General features: G+C 49.9%; 1 long non-coding RNA gene across 1 annotated transcript; it reads right to left on the reverse strand.

Moving 5' to 3' along the window:
* Positions 1–1,682: 1,682 nt before the first annotated feature.
* Positions 1,683–6,314, reverse strand: LOC147995828 (uncharacterized). The gene is made up of 2 exons (XR_015685009.1): positions 6,197–6,314; positions 1,683–3,313 (listed from the first exon to the last, which is right to left on the reverse strand). It is a non-coding gene; the product is annotated as an uncharacterized LOC147995828 (long non-coding RNA).
* Positions 6,315–7,081: the final 767 nt, after the last annotated feature.

Genomic DNA, 7,081 nt, shown 5'->3' on the forward strand with positions numbered 1-7,081 from the left:
GGCCTGAGAGAGAAAACCACCACAGGTCTAACACATGTGCACGCACGGACACACACACACACACACACACACACATACACACACACACACACACACACACACAGAGAAGAGCCTAGCTTGGGGAAAAAAACAACAATGTCTTGTTTTCCTGTGGTCTCAGTGAATCGGATGAAACAAGAAATATTTTTTTTCTTCTTTCATGTTTGACATGTCTTTCTAATGTCCTCCAAAAGCTATTGAAATGGGAACTAGATCACAGCAGATCCATCAAAGAGGGGGCCCCAGCTTTCCGTTCTGTGGCTGTTCCCACACAGGAGCCAGTAGTGGTGGATCCCTTCAGAGTGACGAGAGGAATGAGGGAAGCAGTGTTGGGACAGGGGACATGGTGCTAGACAGTCACAAACTGACCCCAGAGCTTGACTCAGAATGTAGTATGTTCTGATATCACCCCACAAAAAAGCCTGCTTAGACCACCAGAGAACAACGTCTTCAACTGGGCCTCCCTGGTCACCATCACCCCTACCCTCCCAGTCCCCAACCTGGTCACTATCACCCCTACCCTCCCAGTCCCCCACAGGTATTTGCATGTACATTGTCCCCAGGTTGCCTGTTGGCTTTCTGTGCAACTTTGAGGAAGGCGGGGCATTATGAAGTACCCAGTGGTCTCGGGGGAGCTGAGTGGAGTCTGCAGGCGCCCCCGGTGAGTGAGCCAGCCTCTGTCTCTACCATGGTGTTCTCCACTACGCCTTTGCCCTGTGATTTCTGCTGCGTTTTGAAGCAGCCACCCAGGACCTCGTGACTTTGGACTTTCCTTCCTCTAGAACTGTGGGCCAAGATAACCCACGGTTACTTAACAACCACCAGGTCTCCAGCATTTTGTCACGGCGATATAAACTGGAAAACACAGTCCGTGTCACAGAAGGAAAACAGGCTCCAGCATTTGAGAGTTTGCCCATGACAGGGACAGACAGAATCTTCCTGAAACACTGTCTGGTTCTGTCTTCGTCTCTGGTTTTCTTCTCATGTCTGCGGGGCTGGGTGACGGCTCCTGGAGAGCAGGAATCAGATGCTGGCCTTCCCCGTGACCTGAGGGCTTGGCCTAGGGTTTGATAGACAAAAAGAACCCATGGGGAAGGTGTGGGGACTGAACTGGTGGGCAGATGACAGGTGGGTGAGTGGGCGAAGGATGAATAGATGGATAGATGGGGGAAGGACTGGTTGATGGGAGGGTGTGTGTGTGTGTGTGTGTGTGTGTGTGTGTGTGTGTGTTGAATGGGTAGATGCTGTATGGGTGGGTAGCTGGTGGGTGGAGGGTGGGTAGGTAGATGGTGTGTGTGTGTGTGTGTAGTGAGTGGGTAGATGGATGGTGGATGGGTGGATGGTGGGTGGATAGTGAATGATGGGTGAGTGGGTAGATGGTAGGTGGCTGGTGGATAGATGGGTAGGTGGGTGGAAGGACAGGTGAATGACAGATTGGTAGAAAATAGAAGGATGGGACAAGCATGACAAGATGAAGAAACCATTGATGAGAGGCAGGGGAGAGCATGTCTGTCCCTGGTGATTGTCCCTCTGTCCTGGGGAAGTCCGTGGGCCGGCAGCTCTCAGCGGCAGCAGGCTCCAGTTGTGAGCTGTCTTCCTGGGGTTTTAATTTCTTAATGAAGTCCCATTAAACATTAGGAAACTCTCATTAAAGTGTTTATAGATTTTCTTGCAAAATTGATTCAGAAACAATGATCTTGGCCCCAGGGGACCCCCACTCCCCATTTCCAAGGCACCCGTGTTTTCCTCATAACAAAACCACAGGGAAATGAAAACTGCTTCTAAACCCGCTCTTCATCAAAAGTGGGGGAAACCAAGTCAGGCGTGTGGCTCGCACCCGGGATCCCAGCACTCAGGAGGCAGGAAGATTTTGTGGACAGCCTGGGCTATGGAGAGATCTTGACTCAAAACACCAAAAATGACAACGTGAGGAAATGACAGCAAGTGCTTGCAAGAGAGCTCAGTGGGTAAGGGGCTTGCTGCCAAATCGGACTGCCTGAGTTCTATCCCCAGAACCCATGTGGGGAAAGAGAGAACTGACTTCTTACAACTGTCCTCTGACCTCTACATACGCACAATGGTACGTATGTACGCTCACATACACACTGAATAAATGTAAAAAAGAAAAGAAAACTAGTAATAAGGGTGTATCGTGTATAAGTGGAGGATGTAAGGTCAGAGGCACGAATGATGCGTGTTCTCCTGCTGGACCACAGGGCGTAGCGGTCAGAGGCGCAGACACTGGAGCTGGGTGGCCAGGTTTGGAACCCTCTGAGCTTCCACCCTCTGTAAAAAGCAATGGTGCCTGGCGCCCATCCTTGCCTCACAGGCCACTGAGCTGTCCTTGTGTGTGAAGCTCCCAGCCAGAGTTGGCTTCTGTCCCCTATGTGACCTGGGCAAAAGAAATTCTCATCCGCGGGGCACCACGGGGCACATGAAAAAGTCTACAGAGAGCCTGGACTCTCTTTCAGCGGTAAGAGCTACCACTTCTGTAGGACCCCGCCCCCAGTGAAAAATGATGGAGGCAGGAACCCAGGCCTCAGAAAACACGTCCCCAGCTGCACTGCGCTGAGTCACACAGTTCTGCAACCCCGAAGTCCCTGTAGGGGAGTGGAAGGTGAAGGAGCTGCCCATGTGTGACAGGGGATAGTCCCTCTGCCCCGGAGCCACCCCAGCTAGCAGGATCTTCAAGCCCCACGCTTGCCTGAGGGAGGCTGTTTATGGCCCTTCACACTAAGCAAGGAACATGTCTCCAGCGCCTCCCAGTGACCGAGACCTTGAACTACATGTACTTCCGGCCCAGGGTAGATAGTGGGAACCCTCTAGTTTCACCATGGCAGAAGCTTGGCAATGAGGAGGCTTACAGAGGGTAACCGCAGAAGTGACAAAGACGTATGGATGTGGAGTTGAGCACTCTGTCACCCAGTAGTCGTGAGACCTCGGGCGAAACCTGACTCTTCTGGGCTTCGGCTTGCCTCTCTGTAAAATGGGGCTGGAGCGAGCGGGTTGTCGGTCTTGTGGGCGGGGTCTTCTTAAGATCGCAGGGAGGGCGGTGTGGGTCCGATGCTGCGTCGTTCATCAGAGCCGCAGCTGTTCACGGTCCATCTTGATAGGTTCTCAAGGATGGCCTTGGACTTCCGACTTCCCTGTTACACCTCCTAGGTATAGGGATTGCAGGCATGAGCCACCGGAGCGCGTTTATGCATTGCTGGGGGTCGAACCCAAGGCTTCGTGAGCCCCTGAGCCACATCTCTAGCTCCAGACGAAAAAAATCCTTAAACAGACGTCAATAAATAATTTTAGCGCAAAGGCACACGGACAGAACAGAGGGTGAACCACCACAGCCCACGGGATTCCGTCTTTGTTTCATACATCATGCTTAAAGCGAGCACATTGCTAACATATGCGACACCAAAGTCTGCATTCCCTCAGCCCTATAAAGACCCTCAAACCCAAATAGGAGCACACACCTGTCATTTCAGCACTTGGGCTACAGAGCAAGCTCCTGCCTCAAAATAAACAAAAGAAACAATTCTGCTTAGAAATAGAAAACAGGAAAACAAACAAACAAACAAACAAACAAACAAACAAAAAACCCTCAGCCTCTCTACAGAAAGCAAGGCAAATGGCCCACACATGCATTTCTTAGAACATATGTTTTCAAATTTATTTAGCCGGGAAGAGGCATGTGCATGCCATGGTGTGTGTGTGGTGTGTGTGTGTGTGTGTGTGTGTGTGTGTGTGTGGTCACATGACTTGTACAGGAGTCTGTTCTCTTCTTCATACAGGTCCAGGGAATCGAACTCAGGTCATCGGGCTTGGTGGCAAGCTCCCTCACCCATTGAGCCACTTCGCTGGCCCTGGACATGCATTTTAAAACTCCAGCCCTAACATAAAATGAATGGATGCTCCAGGCTAGACCTTGGAGACAGTTATGTCCTCCACCAGCTAGGTGGAGATAAAGTCTGACTATAGTAGGCCTGGGCTCCAAGCAGGAGGAACCAGGGCCTCCCTGGCGGCTGGGCTGAATGTCCCTGAGTAGGTTCAACCTTGAACACTTAGACAAAAGCCTGTGTCCTATGACAGACAGCGGAGCCGCTAGGAATGCATCAGAGGAAACAGACCGGTGTCTTGAGTGCACGGACGTTAACTGCATGGTGTTTGTTACCTATGAAGCCTGCAAACACCTCCAGCTATGGCCAGGGGCCCAGCGAGGTTCCAGTTTATGTTCAGACGGTGGAACGTCTGAAGCGTGTTTTCCTGGTGTTGGTCTGGAGGGATCACCAAGGTGCATTGTTAAGAGGAAAAAAGAAAACAAACTTGCTCAGAACAGGGCGTGGAGCCCGAGGGAGGACAGGAATCTGCTCACGTGCCTAGCACCTACCTCCTGGCTCTCTCAGCAACAATTCCTGAGACACAGTGACCATGAGGGCTTGCAGGAGGGGAGGTATGGGGTCCGGCCATCCATAGAATCTGAGAACAACCCACTCTGTCTTTGGGCAGCCAAGTCCTAACCTTATAACTCAGTCTAGGGTAGAGTTGTGACTCCACTCTTGCGAGCTATGCAGTACAAAGTGGTCCCCACCCCACCCCCAACTCTCTCTCTCTGCCTTGGTTTCCTATTATGGTATTTTCCCATATGTATTCATTTCTTGGCTGATTTTTTTTTTTTTTTTGGTTCTTTTTTGGTTCGGAGCTGGGGACCGAACCCAGGGCCTTGTGCTTCCTAGGTAAGCGCTCTACCATTGAGCTAAATCCCCAGCCCTTTCTTGGCTGATTTTTAAAAAGATTTATCTATCTATTTTATGTATACAAATACACTGTAGCTGTCTTCAGACACACCAGAAGAAGGCATCAGATTCCATTACAGATGGTTGTGAGCCACCATGTGGTTGCTGGAAATTGAACTCAGGACCTTTGGAAGAACAGTCAGTGATCTTAACCCCTGACCCATCTCTCCAGCCCTCATTTTTTTTTAATTTATTTATTTATTATTTATGAGTACCCTGTAGCTGTCTTCAGACACACCCCAGAAGAAAGCATCAGATTCCATTACAGATGGTTGTGAGCCACCATGTGGTTGCTGGGATTTGAACTCAGGACCTTTGAAAGAGTAGTCAGTGCTCTTAACCGCTGAGCCATCTCTCCAGCCCCCATTTTTTTTTTTTAAGATTAAAAGATTACTCCAGGCCTAGTGTTGCACACCTTTAATCCCAACACTCAGGAAGCAGAGACAGGAGACAGCAGAGACAGGAGAATCTCTGCAAGCTCGAGACCTGCCTGGTCTACAAATTGAGTTACAGGAGCAGGAGAGCTAAGACTGTTGCACAGAGAAACCCTGTCTCAAAAAACTAGAAGAAGAAGGAAAAAGATATTTTTTTAAAAATTACCTTCTTTTATGTGTGTGTGTGTACATACTCACTCATACCACCACAAGGTGTTTGAGGAGGTTAGAAAACAGCTTGTAGAAGCAGTCTCCTCCTACCTTGTATATCCCTGGGATCAAGTTTGTCTAGGCTTGGCAGCAATCACCTTGATCTACTAAGCCCTCTTGCCAGCCCATGAAGATTTCAATGAGAAATGAGAATAAGATCATTGATAGGAAGGACCTGCCTCAAAACCAAAGAGTGGGTAGCTTTTATGCCATTATACTATCTCCTCCTCCCCTCTCCCCCTCACCCCTTGGAGCCAAGGATCTCTTCTATGAAGCCCAAGCTGGTCTTCAACTCTTGATCCTCCTGCTCCTCCTGCCTCAACCTCCTAGAGATTTTTAAATCAAAATAATAATAACTTTCAAGGTGTAGTTAAATGATTAAAAAAACAAACTTTTGAAGTCTCCTGGTGTTTTTTGTTGTTGTTGTTTTGTTGGGGTTTTTTTTTTTTGTTGGTTTTTTTTTTTTTTTTTTTTTTTTTTTTTTTTTTTTTTTTGGCCTGCCTAGCGTCTGTCTGAGGCGGAGTGCCTATCAAAAATAACATGGCCACTACTGTCTCCTGCTGGGTATCAGAACTCAGTCCGAGGTGGGACTCTTTCTCCCATTTACTAGCTGGGACCCCTGAGGCTCCGCAACTCTCTCAGCCTCATTTCCCCTCTATAGGACGCAAGGCATGCAGAAACGCTGGGCGTCTCGTGGGCAGCAATGCCTTGGGAGCAACTCACCTGGGCTCCCACCCGGGGAAACTTGGTTCAAACAGCGGCCCGGAGCAGGTTGCAGTGCCAAAGCCCCGGCTCCCCTGTACCCACCGGCTGCCCGCCGCGCTTTCCGACCGCTGGGAGAGGGCGACACCTGGCGGGCTCGCCTAGAACTGCTCATGGTCCTCAGTATCGCTGCGCAAATGCCCGCCTGATGTTCACACAGGAACAGCTCCAAGGAACAGAGCGGAAAGATGTCAGGGCACACACCACAGCACACACACACACTCATTGGAACGATGTCAGGGCGACACCACAGCTCACACACACTGGAAAGATGTCAGGGCGCACACCACAGCACACATACACACTCACTGGAACGATGTCAGGGCGCACACCACAGCTCACACACATTCACTCGCACACACGTACACACTCACACATATATACACACACTCACACACATACACACATTACACACCACACACACACACTATTACACCACACATACACACACTCCTCACCACAACACATGCAAACTATACACCACAACACACACACATAACACTACACATATCACACACACACACACACACACACACACACACACACACACACACACACCAGTTAGGGCAGAATTGAGTTCAAATGACTGGGAAGAAGGGCTGAGAAGCTCAAGTGAGGGCCTGATGTCTCCTTCCCCTGCTCACTTCTATTAGGAAATGTCTGAGGTCCACAGGCTTGACAAAGATGGACCCCTGCAAGTGGACAAGGTTGGTCCAATGAAGACATCACACTACAAGAACAGGCCAAGGGCCTGGTCCCATCACAGGCCATGTGGTAGATGGCACGGCATAGGAGATTTTTTACTTGGTGAGCTGAACTTCTGGACAGGAGCGTCTCAAGCCATCC

Source organism: Rattus norvegicus, chromosome 3 (genome assembly GCF_021556685.1).
Source record: "Rattus norvegicus strain SHRSP/BbbUtx chromosome 3, alternate assembly SHRSP_T2T, whole genome shotgun sequence".
Taxonomy (NCBI): Eukaryota; Metazoa; Chordata; class Mammalia; order Rodentia; family Muridae; genus Rattus; species Rattus norvegicus.